Source organism: Anomaloglossus baeobatrachus (genome assembly GCF_048569485.1).
Source record: "Anomaloglossus baeobatrachus isolate aAnoBae1 chromosome 5 unlocalized genomic scaffold, aAnoBae1.hap1 SUPER_5_unloc_19, whole genome shotgun sequence".
Lineage (NCBI taxonomy): Eukaryota > Metazoa > Chordata > Amphibia > Anura > Aromobatidae > Anomaloglossus > Anomaloglossus baeobatrachus.
In genome coordinates, this window is record NW_027441794.1 from 546,176 (window position 1) to 562,436 (window position 16,261).

The following is a 16,261-nucleotide window of genomic DNA, read 5'->3' on the forward strand; positions in this document are numbered from 1 at the left end:
TTTTTTTTCGCAGAGACTCAGAACATGGTGGGACTCAGCCACTCTGAAGAAATATGTGGAAAAGAATATGGTGCCACGAGGCTTAACCTCATAACGACGGCAGTACGACTTAAAGCGGCGGCAAAACAGGGTACTTATTCTGTTCCGCCGCTTTAAAGCGGCGGCCCGAAAAAACCCTGTAGCGCCCCCCAGCGACCGAAAATCTCGGGGGTTTCAGCTACCGGGGGTAGCTGAGACCCCCCAGATTATGAATCGGGGTGTTTTTTTTGGACCCCGATCATGTGATCGGCGGTATACACTGTATACCGACGAACACATGAAAAAAAAGAAATGGCTGGTAAAACTGATTTCTTTTTCATCTGACATGATCAAACATGTCAGATGAGAAAGAAATCTAAACCCCTAGTGCCCCCAAAGCCCCCGGTACCGGAGAGTCCCCCCCACCCCTACCCCCCCTCCGGAGCACTCAAAATGACGCCGAAGCGCACAGAAAACTGTCGCCGGCGCCGGCTCTGCATTCATTTCCCTCCGATCTGAAATGATCAAACATTTCAGATCGGAGGGAAATGTCCTCCCTCTGACCCCTCCTCCGGTCCACCGGAGCCCTCTGGTCCCCCGGAGCCCCCTCCGGGTCTCCAGAGACACCCCCCTCCCCCCTCCGGAGCGTGGAAGATGGCGGCGCGCGGCCGCATTCATTCTGCTCTTTCTGCCGCATGTGACACGTCCCCCCCCCCCAGCCCCCGGTCATACGTTACCTGTCTGGTGATCCGTCCCGCGATCACGCCGCCTCCTTCTTGAATGCTGGCGGCGCATGCGCAGACAGCGGCTGTCAGCTGGATCCCTGGGACGCTGACGTCGCTGCTGTGCACAGGCTGCTCCACTGTGGACCGGGGGAGAGTGAGTGCAGTAATCAGCAGTCTCTCCATGTGAGGAGTGTGGTCCTCACATGGAGAGACTGCTGTTCCAGAAAATGGGGGGTACGTTCTGTGAGCGTGCCCCTCATATTCTGGAATGAGGTTACTGCAGGTCACTCTGCCCTAAGTTGGACCGGGGCAGTGTGAGTGCAGTAATTCTCAGATTACTGCACCCACACTGCTCATGGAGAGCTTGCTCTTCCAGAAAATGGGGGATACGTTCCCTGAACGTGCCCTCCATATTCTAGAAGATCCAGAGTCGGCGTGGGACCTCCAAAATGGATTACAGCGACCGGAATTTCTTTATTTTCAATAAATTGGGGAAAGAGGAATGTTTCGGGGAGTTTTTTTTCAAATAAATTTTTTTTTTGTCTTTATTTTTTTCTATTATTTACTGGGTTAGTGATGTCGGGTATCTGTTCAGATGCCGTGACATCACTAACCCCAGGGCTTGATGCCAGGTGACATTACAGCTGGTATCAACCCCATATATTACCCCGTCTGCCACCGCACCAGGGCGCGGGATGAGCTGGGGCGAAGCGCCAGGATTGGCGCATCTAATGGATGCGCCACTTCTGGGGCGGCTGCGGCCTGCTATTTTTAGGCTGGGAAGAGTCCAATAACCATGGCTCTTCCCACCCTGAGAATACCAGACCCCAGCTGTCCGCTTCACCTTGGCTGGTGATCTAATTTGGGGGGGACCCCACGTTTTTTTTTTTTAAAAAAAAAACGCCTGGGGAGCCCTCCAAATTGATCACCAGACAAGGTGAAGCTGTCAGCTGTGGTTTGCAGGGTACAGCTGTCTGCTTTACCCTAGCTGGCTATCAAAAATAGGGGGGACCCCACGTCGTTTATTTTAATTATTAATTTTTTGGGGGGCTAAATACAAGGCTAGGCACCCTTTAGTGCCACATGAAAGGCACTAAAGGGCGCCAGCTTAGAATATGCAGGGGGTGGGACGTTATATATGTTTGACATCTATCCATTCATCCATTGTAGCATTTTAGGCTGTGCGCCCATAATCGGGATTTGCAGCGTTTTGGGCGCAGAGTGTGTCCATAGTGTGTCCCTGTGTCCATAGTGCTGCGTTGTGCAGTAGAAGCACAGTGGAAGGATTTTTAGAAATCCCATGCCCAATGTGCTTGCCCAATGTGCTTCTTTTCTCCGCAGCATACACTGACCTGTGGCGCAGCTTCCCGAGCCTCAGCATGTCAATTTATGCTGCAGAGACAAGAGTGTTCTCTGCAGGTAGCATAGAGCTCCACAGCAGCCTGAACCCAAATCGTGGGCATGGGCAGCTGCATTCTCCCGTGGACAACACTCACATCTCTGCAGGAGGCTGACACTGTGTACTAGACGCCGTGTCGCTGGATCATGGCCACATAGCCTAAAAGTGAGACATTTGTTGCTACAGCAACATTTTTGTGAAGCAAGAAGGCCTGCGGAGACACCATCACATGTTTCTCAACGCTGGCAGGAAACTAGCCAGGTCTTTCACCGGGAAGGAACAACCACGGGAAGGGCAGTCTCCAGTCAAGGAGACCACCTATGCCAAACATGGTATCCATCCACAGACAGCCGTTTCGGGGTATTTGCCCCTCATCAGTGTGGAGTAGGAATCTGGCTAGTGGGACATTGCCTAGTAAAAGACTATGTGAGCAAGGATGGTTGACCTTAGGGAGATCAACATCCACCACTGCGGAGACACCATCACGTGTTTCTCAACGCAGTGATTCTAGAGCAATGCCCCCTGGGAAATATTCAAAGCAAGAAGGCCTGCGGAGACACCATCACATGTTTCTCAACGCTGGCAGGAAACTAGCCAGGTCTTTCACCGGGAAGGAACAACCACGGGAAGGGCAGTCTCCAGTCAAGGAGACCACCTATGCCAAACATGGTATCCATCCACAGACAGCCGTTTCGGGGTATTTGCCCCTCATCAGTGTGGAGTAGGAATCTGGCTAGTGGGACATTGCCTAGTAAAAGACTATGTGAGCAAGGATGGTTGACCTTAGGGAGATCAACATCCACCACTGCGGAGACACCATCACGTGTTTCTCAACGCAGTGATTCTAGAGCAATGCCCCCTGGGAAATATTCAAAGCAAGAAGGCCTGCGGAGACACCATCACATGTTTCTCAACGCTGGCAGGAAACTAGCCAGGTCTTTCACCGGGAAGGAACAACCACGGGAAGGGCAGTCTCCAGTCAAGGAGACCACCTATGCCAAACATGGTATACATCCACAGACAGCCATCCTTGCTCACATAGTCTTTTACTAGGCAATGTCCCACTAGCCAGATTCCTACTCCACACTGATGAGGGGCAAATACCCCGAAACGGCTGTCTGTGGATGGATACCATGTTTGGCATAGGTGGTCTCCTTGACTGGAGACTGCCCTTCCCGTGGTTGTTCCTTCCCGGTGAAAGACCTGGCTAGTTTCCTGCCAGCGTTGAGAAACATGTGATGGTGTCTCCGCAGGCCTTCTTGCTTTGAATATTTCCCAGGGGGCATTGCTCTAGAATCACTGCGTTGAGAAACATGTGATGGTGTCTCCGCAGTGGTGGATGTTGATCTCCCTAAGGTCAACCATCCTTGCTCACATTTTTGTGAAGTACCTGTGGATTCAAAATGCTTACTATACTCCTGAATAAAATCCAGTTTCCAAAATGGGGTCACTTGTGGGGGGTTTCTAATGTATAGGTACCCAAGGGGCCCTGCAAATGTGACATGGTGCCCGCAATTTATTTCAACTTTTCCAGAATTCAAATGGTACTCCTTCCATTCCAAGCCCTCCCATATATCCAAACAGAGGTTTTTGGCCACATGTGGGGTATCCCTGTGCTCATAAGACATTGGATAACAACCTGTTGGGTCCACGGTTTGTTGTTGTCTCTTGAAAAAGTGAGAAATTTGATGCTGAAGCAACATTTTTGTGAAAAAAATGAAAATTTTCAATATGGCAACCTAAGCTTATCAAATTCTGTGAAGTATTCGTGGATTCAAACTGCTCACTATACACCTAGATAAAAGCCTTGAGGTGTCTTGTTTCCAGAATGGAGTCACTTGTGGGGGACCGCCACTGTTTAGGCACCTCAGGGGCTCTCCAAATGCAACCTGGCGTCCGCTATTGATTCCAGCCAATTTTGCAGTCAAATGGCACTCCTTCCCTTCCGAGCCCTGCCATGCGCCCAAACAGTTGATTTCCACCACATATAAGGTATCGCCAAACTCAGGAGAATTTGCACAATAAATGTTATGCTGAATTGTTTCCTTTTACTCTTGTAAAAAAAAAAGCTACCTGGTTGAAATAACAATTTTGTGGTAAAATTTTATTTTTTTTTTTTTCATGGCTCAACGTTATAAAATTCTGTGAAGCACCTGGGGGTTCAGGGTACTCACCAAACATCTAGATAAATTCCTTGAGGGGCCTAGTTTCCAAAATGGGGTCACTTGTGCGGGGTTTCTGCTGTTTAGGTACCTTTAGGGGTACTCCAAATGTGACATGGTGCCCGCAATCTTTTTCAGCCAAATTTCCTTCCCAAAATTCAAATATTGCTCCTTTCATTCCAAGCCCTCCCATTTGTCCAAACAAAGGTTTCAGACCACATGTGAGGTATCACCGCGCTCATAAAAAAGTGGTTAACAAACTTTGAGGTCAAATTTTTGGAATTAACTCTTGAAAAAGTGAGAAAATTGATGCTAAAGCAACATTTTTGAGAAAATTATTAAAATTTTCAATATGACAACGTAACGTTAACAAAATCTGTGAAGTACCTGTGGATCTAAAATGCTCACTATACCCCTAGATAGAAGCCTTGAGGGGTCTAGTTTCCAAAATGGTGCCACTTGTGAGGGGTTTCTTCTGTTTAGGTACCTTAGCGGACCTGTAAATGCAACATGGTGCCCGCAATCTATTTCAGCCAAATTTCCTTTCCAAAATTCAAATATTGCTCCTTCTGTTCCGAGCCCTCCCATTTGTCCAAACAGAGGTTTCTGACCACATGTGGGGTATCGGCGCACTCATAAGAAAGTGGGGAACAAGTTTTGGGGTCCATTTTGTTGTGCTATTTCTTCTAAAAGTGAATAAATTTGGGTTAGAGCAACATTTTTAGGTAAAATTTAATTTTTGCTTTTTTTCATTCCACATTGCTTTTGTTCATGTGAAGCACCTGAAGGGTTAATAAACTTATTGGATGTGGTTTTGAGTACTTTGGGGGGTGCAGTTTTTAGAATGGTGTCACTTTTGGGTATTTTCTGTCATCTAGGCCTAATGAAGTCACTTCAAATGTGATGTGGTCCCTAAAAAAATGGTTTTGTAAATTTTGATGTAAAAATGAGAAATCGCTGATAAACTTTGAACCCCTCTAACTTCCTAACAAAAAAAAATTTTGTTTCCAAAATTGTGCTGATGTAAAGTAGACAAGTGGAAAATGTTATTTATTAACTATTTTGTGTCACAGAAATCTCTGGTTTAACGGTATAAAAATTCAAAAGTTGAAAATTGCTAAATTTTCAAAATTTTTGCCAATATTCAATTTTTTTCATAAATAAACGCAAAAAATATTGTCCTAAATTTGGTACTAACATGAAGTCCAATATGTGACGAAAAAACAATCTCAGAATCACCGGGATCCGTTGAAGCGTTCTAGAGTTATAACCTCATGAAGTGACACTGGTCAGAATTGCAAAATTTGGTCTGGTCATTAAGGTGAAAATTAGCTCCGTCACTAAAGGGTTAAGGATCAGGAAAACTCCCACTTTTATTTTCAATGAGAATTTTCATACTGAATGGAATCGAATTCTTACAACCTGCTCGATTGAACTTATGAACCTCATTATTAGAGAAGAGGAAAAGAAAATTAAAACCCTCGATGTTCAGATCAAGGAAATACAATCCTACCTCAATGACAACTATGATGCAACTGATTTTCAGAAACTTAATGAGAAATTTTTGACCAACATCAAAAAGATTGAAGACAACATCACGCAATATAAACAGCGGAAATACAAACGAGACACTCATGATTATAAAACCAATCAAATTTATACCTGGCACACTACCAGGAAATCCATCTTGAAAAATCCCAATGACATGTCCTTAAAGGATAAATCAGTTGTTTTTTCATCCACTGATCTTGATACAACAGGAGGCAGTTCCAGCTCCATTGACTCCAATAGGCACTACGGAGATACCATCGAATCTACTAGGAAGTCAAAAAACGTCCCTGGCACAGGGGAGGGAGAAAGCATAATAAATATAGGAAAAAGTCTTCCCCGACGCTCCAAGAGGAGACAACATTACAGATACTGAAAGATGATTCTGAAAAAAGATTTTCTGTCATTAATTTATCAGCTTGTACTCTTGATCACAACCAATGCAAGGTTTTACAGAAAGGCCTCAGTTTTGCTCCTGCACATAGAGCTGACTTATTTCAGACCATCAGAGATATCAACAAATTCATTCGCAATCTTGAAGTGATGGGCCAGGGGCGCCTCTGGCCTTGTAGTCGTGGCACTGATACTGAGGCAGACCCCTGGTTCCACCACTTCTTTAACTTCGGGGACTGGCTTGAATGTGCAGTGTGGGACGTCTCTTTCACCGGCCGATGCACAAAGAGTCTTCAGGCAAAAGTTGAAATGCATAAAAACTGACATTTATTCACACAGAAAATAACACTCCGGTCAGCAGATTCGGGCAATATTGGTGGAGCTGGGGACAACCTGCCCAAACGCGCCCTCTGGTGGGGATATGCCCTAGATACTCTTCTTCTCTGAGCTCCCACTCTCCGGTCAAGCACGCACTGGACCCACACCAGCGGAATAGACCCTGAGGTTGCGTCCACCTCCTTTACTCCGGTGTCCCCTGGTGTTCCGCTCACACACTCACACTTGCCGCTGCAGATGTTCACTGCCTGCTGTCCCGGATCCTTCTCCCTCACATACACTCAGACCTTCCCTAGATATCCGGCCGACTCCTCCTTCCCCGGTGGCAACAGCCGTCCCACCCGGCCACTAGGGGTGCCCTAACACAACACATACAATAATAAAAATCAACACTTTTAATAATCACAATGCCGGGTAAACTATGCTAAACTAGTAGGGGGTAGGCCCACCCACTACATGCCTCCCCTCTTAAAATCCGAGCCTCCCGGCAAGGCTCTTAACTATAAACACATTAAAACAAAAACCTTTCAGGTCAGTCCATGTCAACAGCGGCACCAGTTCAGCGGCGCTCCCGGTCTTTAGGGGCGCTTAGAGGCGCAGCAGCGCTCCCGGTCTCTAGGTAGCGCCCGGAGGCTCAATAGCGCTCCCGGTCTTAGATGGACGCCCGGAGGCTCAATAGCGCTCCCGGTCTTAGTTGGCGGGCAACAGACCCGTAAAACTTTAACATAACTGCTGCCGGTTAAACAGCACCGGACTTAACCAACAGGTGGACAGTGAAGACTTACTCTGGGGGCCAGGCCCGCTTCCATTCCTCCGCTTGCGCCTGGATGTAGGCCCCCAGAGATTGTCCCGGCTGACGGTGGACCCGTCGGAAGGACAGAGGGGCGAAAGGCGGCTCTGCTGGCGTGGCTGTCTCGGCTCCTGGCGGCGGTGAAGGTGTCGCTCCCCGGGGTGGCGGTGGCGCGTCCAAAACAATGACCGGTTGATTGGTCACATGCTGACTCACGGTCACTACTGGAGAAATCTTCTCCGGGTCAACGGCCGGTCCAGACGCTGGTTCCGGGGCAGCAGTCACGGTGCGCCGGGGGTGAGAGGGCTCGGACGGGACCGGTCTTGCATGGCTCCGGCGCCGCTCTTGTTGCTCCTCCCACTCCAGTTCCTCTTGCCACTGAGCCGCTTCCCGGGCGGTCGGCATCCGATTCACGGCAACTGCAAATAGGCCGCGGCTACCTGCGTCCGGCAGAAATTGCACCTTTTCGCCCGGCCAGAGTGTGTGGAGCCGTTTGGGCAACCCCTCCACGTCCAGGTGAACTCTGTTATAGAAATAATCATCGCCCGTGCTGACCTCGCGGATGAAGCCGTACCCCTCCTTCTGGTTAAATTTTACCACCACGCCGGTGGTAAACTGCAGGGCCAGCTCCTCTCCGCCCGGACCGGACAGCATCTCCCGGACAAGGGTTTCGGCCACAAGACGTTCCTGAACAGGGTCGGGCTTCGGGGACGGAGCTCTGGGGTGCGGCTCGGCGGACGGGACGATTACCGGGTCCCAGATGAAGCCCCGGTGGTCCTTCTCCAGACGCTCGGTAAACACTTCAGCCGGCTCTGACAAGGGAACGGATGGTGCGGCGGCACCAAGCTGTGGGGTCTCCCAAGGGAAGGCGGTAGCCCCCGAACGGCCTCCTGGTGGCGTAGCATACGTCGCCTTCACTTCAGTGATGGTCCTTCCGGTCTGTGCGTCCCAGGTAGTTTTCCAAGAAACTTTATCAGGGCGCGTAGAACCTCCCGGTCCCACTGGAAGGTCCACTATAGCTGCCTCACTGGCAGGGGCAAACCTGGGGCGGCCCCGGCCTAAGGTGATCAAGGCCATGGTTGTAGCCAGTTCTTCCGGTTGCCCAAAAGCTGCCATCACGGATCGCTGTGTTGTAACTAGCGGTGGTGTCAAAGTGCAGACTGAGGGAGAAGAAGGCGGGTCTCTGCTTCCCGCTCTTAAACAGTATCCTCCCCCAGCTTCACGCAATATCTTGACTCCTCCGCGGCGGTACTTCTTTCTCTTCAGTACACCGCCCACTCTGTATGTCTTCAATGCCCTGGGACTGGCGCCTCCCCTCTTTGGGCGGAGTACTCTGTACCTCTTCCTCGGCACCGGCCAGCCCCAGGCTCTTCTTTCGGCGCCAATTTTTCGCGCCTTTTCTTCTTCTTGGGCCCGGTCCAACGCTACGGGCCCTGCGTTCTCTTCCCACCAGAGGGCTGGGAATTTTCTTCCATAGTCAGGATCCTGTGCTTCAGGCACTACCTGATCTTCAGCTTCCTGGGTCCCCGGCAGGGAACTCGTATCCTGCCGACTACGCCACATGAAGTGATGGGCCAGGGGCGCCTCTGGCCTTGTAGTCGTGGCACTGATACTGAGGCAGACCCCTGGTTCCACCACTTCTTTAACTTCGGGGACTGGCTTGAATGTGCAGTGTGGGACGTCTCTTTCACCGGCCGATGCACAAAGAGTCTTCAGGCAAAAGTTGAAATGCATAAAAACTGACATTTATTCACACAGAAAATAACACTCCGGTCAGCAGATTCCGGCAATATTGGTGGAGCTGGGGACAACCTGCCCAAACGCGCCCTCTGGTGGGGATATGCCCTAGATACTCTTCTTCTCTGAGCTCCCACTCTCCGGTCAAGCACGCACTGGACCCACACCAGCGGAATAGACCCTGAGGTTGCGTCCACCTCCTTTACTCCGGTGTCCCCTGGTGTTCCGCTCACACACTCACACTTGCCGCTGCAGATGTTCACTGCCTGCTGTCCCGGATCCTTCTCCCTCACATACACTCAGACCTTCCCTAGATATCCGGCCGACTCCTCCTTCCCCGGTGGCAACAGCCGTCCCACCCGGCCACTAGGGGTGCCCTAACACAACACATACAATAATAAAAATCAACACTTTTAATAATCACAATGCCGGGTAAACTATGCTAAACTAGTAGGGGGTAGGCCCACCCACTACAATCTTACCATCAAAAAACATTTCATCCTTTCTGAAAAAGAGGAAGATACCCAAATAATTACATCTGACATTCCTATCCCTCTATACATGAATTTGAAAGAACAGATTTCTACAAGAACTTTGATTGATTTGGATGAGTCTCATAATACCACACTAGATCCTCATCCGTTCAAAATATCTAATAAGGACTTCTACCCCATTTCATCACGTGTGCCTGCTATGGATATATATCAGGACACTATGGAAATTGAAATTAAGAAAGCCCTTTTGTCTGAGTCCTCTCTCAAGCCATGATGTTTTCATGGAACCGATGATGTTTTTCTTGGATTTTTAATCATTGAATAAAGTTTCTACACTTTTATATATTTTTCATTGGATTTATATTTTTGCTATCCTGGAATTGGTGCTGAGTCCCGTCCTTTCTCCTTGCTATTGCCTCTACAGACCTGCCTGTCCGGTGGACATCCTGCATCCCACCTGAACTGAGCGGATACATATCCGGGTGAGCTGAATAATTTTTTTTTTTCATAATTTCAGATCTACAGGTCTGGGAGCATTTGGGCACCAGCGATCATAATATGGTAAGCTTCAAATTATTATTCAATAGAGCATTTGAAAGGGGAAATGCTAAAACCTAGAATTTTAGGAAAGCTGATTTCAACAAATTAAAGGAAAAACTTAATTGTGTCGATTGGGGCAATGTCATGGTTACTGAGGATACCGAACATACAGTAAATGGGGCAAGTTTAATGATATACTCCTAGAGTCCTGTAAAAACTTATACCTTCTGGTATAAAATGTCTAGGAATAAAAACAAAACCTCTATGGATAAATAAGACAGTACAAAGTATAATAAAACAAAAACAAATGGCATTCAAAATTTTGAAGGCTGAGAATACAGAAATAGCATTTCAGGAGTATAAGAATCTCAAAAGGAAATGTAAAAAATAAATCAAGCAAGCAAAATTAGCTACTGAAACAAAAATGGACAAGGACATTAAAATAAATCTCACATTTTTTATAAATATATTAATGCCAAAAGGAAAACAAAGGATGGTATGGGTTCCTTAAAATATAATAACCAGTTAATTATAGAGGACAAAGAAAAGATTGAGATATTAAACAGTAACTTTTCATCTGTGTTCACCATGGAACAGACTGTTCCAGGGAGCATTCAACAAGTCAAAAATCAAAGTTCACCACCTGATATTAATTTAACACAAGAAGAAGTAGGCCTGCATCTGAGTAAATTAAATATTGACAAATCCCCTGGGCCTGATGGCATTCATCCACGAATATTGAGTGAATTGAGCTCAGTAACTGACAGACCACTGTATCTCATCTTCTTAGACTCGCTTGTACCAGGATTGGTTCCTCAGGATTGGAGGATTGCAGATGTGGTACCAATATTTAAGAAAGGTAAGAAGGTGGATCCAGGCAACTACTATCCAATAATTTGTAAAAATATATTGCAGAAAATAATATAATAACTGACAGACAGCATGGATTCATGAAAGATAAGTCGTGTCTAACTAACATGTTGGGGTTCTATGAGGAGGTAAGTGCAAATATGGATATTGGTAAAGCAGTTGATGTGATTTATTTGGGCTTTGCAAAAGCATTTGATACTGTACCACATAATAGCCTTATATTGAAGCTCCAGAAGCAGGGACTAGGGGAAACTATATGCACATGGGTAAGGAATTGGCTAAAAGATAGGAAACAAAAGTAGTCATAAATGGTATATTCTCTAAATGGGCTATAGTCAGCAGTGGGTTACCGCAGGGATGTGTGCTAGGACCGATCCTTTTTAATCTCTTTATTAATGACCTTGTGGATGGGATTGATAGTAAAGTGTCAATCTTTGCTGATAACTATGTAGGATATTAAAAAGATGTCAGAATGGGCAGACACTTGTCAAATGAGATTTAATGTTAAGAAATGTAAATTAATGCACCAAGGATGGAGAAATCCTATAGCTGCATATATATTAAATGGAAGTAAACTCGGGACTACAGAGCAGGAGAAGGACTTGGGTAATCAGGATACAAATAAGCTGAGCAGCAGTACTCAATGTCAGGCAGCAGCTGAAAAAGTAAACAAGATTTTAGGGTGTATAAAAAGAGAGATTAGTTCCTGTGATCCCAACGTATTGTTACCTGTTTATAAATCACTTGTAAGGCCACAGCTAGAATATGGATTCAGTTTTGGGCTTCAAATTTTGAAAAGAACATTCAGAAGTTAGTTTAAAGGCAGGGGGCATTTGTGCAGATTTTAAACAAGTGCTGATTTTAATAAGTGCACAGCAGTTAGTAATGGCATGAATCTAACATTCATCTCTCATCTCTTCATACAGGTATATATAATCAACTCATCTCCTCTCATCTGCTGAATTCTAACTCCGCTTTCTGCTTATAGCAATGAAATGGTATATATCATTATTTGCAACTGAGCTTTTTCTTGGATATTTAAATTTCATCCCACTTGCTCCTGAGGTTTATGATCCTGCTAGCATGCAAGCATGTTTGTTATTACAACTTATTGCCTCTTTTTGTTTAAAGTTAGATGATTGATTGATTAACGCGTTAAACTGACACAGATCTAAGCACAAACCTTACTATATAAGTAAACCAAGCTAAGGGTAAACATTTATGCAGGGGGCATTTGTGCAGATTTTTTTAATAAGTGCACAGCAGTTATTCATGGCAGTTGTACAGGGCAGGAGACAGGTAAGGCATGCAAAACAATCAAACAAACTTGCTCCACATTTTGGTGTATTGCAACATGTTTCCACCCTATGTATTTGTACCATTTATATGCTAGCTGCTTCAATCCCTCATTTCTACTGCTCTTTCACACACCCAGTATACTCCATCTATATCAGCCCTTCTCTCCTCTCCTCTCCTATGTATGGCTCTCATGCTCTTTTCAAAATTATAAACCATCCAGATCCATTCACCCCCACCATGCAATGTAATAGACACGCTCATAAATCTCTTAACCACATGCTCACTCTCTCTACTTCTCCTTTTAGCAGGAGATATTGCACCTAATCAAGGACCTTCTTATAATAGTAAGCTCAATTCCTTCCCTGGCATATTCAGAAAACCCCTAAATCTCATTAATATTCCTTGCATACCTTCTGTCTCTTTTAACTGTGCCCTTTGGAACTCGCGCTCAGCATGTAACAAACTCTCCTTCATCCATGACTTCTTCCTTTCCAATTCCCTTAACCTCCTGGCTCTTACTGAGACCTGGATTCAGCAGTCAGACACCACCACAGCTGCTGCTCTTTCATATGGTGGCCTACAATTTTCTCAAACCCTAGACTTGACAACAGATCAGGTGGAGGTGTTGGTCTGTTGCTTTCCCCAAACTGCACTTTTCAGGTCAACCCTCCTGTTCCCTCACTTATCTTCCCTTCTTTTGAGGTCCACACTGTCAGGCTTTACAGACCCTTCTCCCTGCAAGTAGCAGTTGTGTATCGCCCTCCAGGCCCAACAAGTCAGTTCTTGGATAATTTTGCCACCTGGCTTCCACATTTTCTAGCCTGTGACCTCCCCACTCTTGTCATGGGGGACTTTAACATCCCCATTGATGATCCCCTTTCCCCAGCTGCCACTAATCTTTTATCTCTAACCTCCTCTCTTGGCCTTTCACAACTAACTAACTCTCCTACACATGAAGGTGGGAATATGCTGGACCTGGTTTTCTCCCGTCTCTGCTCAGTGCATGATTTCACTAACTCCCCTCTCCCACTCTCTGACCACAACTTTCTTTCATTCTTGGTCAAGAGCTGTCAACCCACTCAGGACACCCCCACTTACCTCCCATATAGGAATATACATGTCATTAACAACCAGAAATTTCTGAAGAAGTTGCAGTCATCACTGGCTCCAATATCCTCCCTCTCATGTCCTGACTCTGCTGTAAAACATTATAATGAAACCCTACAGAGCGCCCTAGATGAAACTGCACCTGCTACACGCAGAGCAACTCGGCGCAGACGGCAGCAGCCCTGGCACACGTTGCAAACACGCTTTCTCCAGCGGTGTTCCAGGTGCGCTGAACGCTTGTGGAGAAAATCCAATCTAGCCGAAGATTTCATCCATTATAAGTTTATGCTCAAAATATACAATGCTGCCCTTCACCTCTCCAAACAAGAATATTTTAACACCCTCATCACCTCTCTAGCCAACAATCCTAAACGACACTTTGATACTTTCCATTCCCTCCTAGGACCAATAGTTCTGGCCCCAACCACCAACCTCAGTGCAGATGACCTGGCCAATTATTTTAAAGAAAAAATTGACCATATACGCCAGGAAATTTCCTCCCAGGCTCATAACATCACACATTGTCTGCCCTCCTACACTTCATCTAGCTCACTTTCACTCTTTGATCCAGTCACAGAAGAAGTCACCAGGCTCCTCGCATCTTCTCGCCCTACTACCTGCACCAGTGACCCTATTCCCTCACATCTCCTTAAATCTGTCACCCCAGCTGTCACCACTCACCTAACTAAAATATTCAATCTCTCTCTCTCCTCTGGTGTCTTTCCCTCCTCCTTCAAACATGCCAGCATACACCCATTACTTATAAAACCATCTCTGGACCAAAATTATGCCGCTGACTACAGACCTATCTTTAATCTCTCATTCATCTCCAAACTCCTGGAACGTCTGGTCCACTCCCGTTTAATCCGCTGTCAGATAATTCTCTCCTCGACCCTCTACAATCCTGTTTCCACTCCTTACATTCTACTGAAACTGCTCTTACTAAAGTCTCTAATGATTTACTAACAGCTAAATCTAATGGTCACTACTCCCTGCTGATCCTCCTGGATCTCTCTGCTGCATTTGATACTTTGGATCACCAGCTCCTATTCACTATGCTCCGCTCTATCAGGCTCAAGGACACCGTTCTTTCCTGGTTCTCCTCTTACCTCTCTAACCACTCATTCACTGTATGCTTTGCCGGCTGCACTTCCTCTCCTCTTTCCCTTACGGTCGGGGTTCCTCAGGGTTCAGTCCTAGGCTCCCTCCTGTTCTCTCTATACACAGCCCCTATTGGACAAACAATCAGCAGATTTGGTTTCCAGTACCATCTCTATGCTGATGACACCCAACTGTACACATCTTCTCCTGACATCACCCCTGCACTATTACAAAATACTACCGATTGTTTGTCCGCTGTCTCCAACATCATGTCCTCCCTCTATCTAAAACTGAACCTGTCAAAAACTGAACTTCTCCTGTTTCCTCCCTCTCCTAACCTTCCGAAACCCAATATTACCATTTCTGTGTGTGGCTCTACAATTATTACGCCCCAGCAGCACGACCGCTATCTAGGGGTTATAGTTGACTCCGATCTCTCCTTCACTCCCCACATTCGTTCACTTGCTCGTTCTTGTCAATTCCACCTCAAAAACATCTCAAGAATTCGACCTTTTCTTACCGTTGACTCTGCAAAACCTCTTAGGCGGGCTTTGCACGTTGCGACATCGCAAGCCGATGCTGCGATGTCGCACGCGACAGTCCCCGCCCCAGTCGCAGGTACGATATCTTGTGATAGCTGGCGTAGCGAAAATTATCGCTACGCCAGCTTCACATGCACTCACCTGCCCTGCGACCGTCGCTCTGGCCGGCGACCTGCCTCTTTCCTAAGGGGGCGGGTCGTGCGGCGTCATAGCGACGTCACATGGCAGGCGGCCAAAGGCGGGGGAGGGGCGGAGATGAAGAGGATGTAAACATCCCGCCCACCTCCTTCCTTCCATAGCCGCCGGCGGCAGGTAAGGAGATGTTCCTCGCTCCTGCGGCTTTACACACAGCGATGTGTGCTGCCGCAGGAACGAGGAACAACATCGTACCTGTCGCGGCACCGGCATTATGGAAATGTCGGAGCCTGCAACGATGATACGATAACAACGCTTTTGCGCTCGTTCATCGTATCATCTAGGATTTACACACTACGACATCGCAAGTGACACCGGATGTGCGTCACTTTCGATTTGACCCCACCGACATCGCACCTGCGATGTCGTAGTGTGCAAAGCCGCCCTTACTGTCGCTCTCATTCATTCTCGCCTGGATTATTGTAATTCTTTACTAATTGATTTCCCTGTTACTAAACTCTTCCCTCTCCAATCCATTCTGAATGCTGCAGCCAGGATCATTTTCCTCTGCAACCGCTTCACTGATGCCTCTGCTCTTTGCCAGTCATTGCACTGGTTGCCTATCCCTTACAGAATCCAATATAAACTTATCACTCTCACTCACAAAGCTGTCCACGTTTCCGCACCACCCTACATCTCCTCCCTCATTTCTGTCTAACACCCCACCCGTGCCCTCCGCTCTGCTAATGACTTAAGACTGACATCCTCAACAATTCAAACCTCCCACTCCCGTCTTCAAGATTTCTCACGAGCTGCGCCTGAGCTCTGGAACATACTACGAAGAGCAGGGGTCCCCAAACTTTTTACACAGGGGGCCAGTTCACTGTCCCTCAGACCGTTGGAGGGCCGGACTATAAGAAAAACTATGACACACTACACGTGTGCTCTCTCCCCCATATAGGTCCCATGCCACCCCCCATATAGGTCCCATGCAGTCTCCCTCATATAGGTCCCATGTAGTCTCCCTCATATAGGTCCCATGGGTGTAGAAGAGACCAGAACTGA

At 46.9% G+C, this 16,261-nt stretch overlaps 1 long non-coding RNA gene across 1 annotated transcript in view; it reads right to left on the bottom strand.

The window, feature by feature from the left end:
- The window catches only part of LOC142258946 (uncharacterized), a 450,433-nt gene extending 435,326 nt beyond the window's left edge, over positions 1-15,107 (bottom strand). Inside the window, exon 1 of the long non-coding RNA XR_012727912.1 lies at positions 15,057-15,107. This is a non-coding gene — a long non-coding RNA (uncharacterized LOC142258946). The remainder of the gene's footprint in view (positions 1-15,056) is intronic.
- Positions 15,108-16,261: the final 1,154 nt, after the last annotated feature.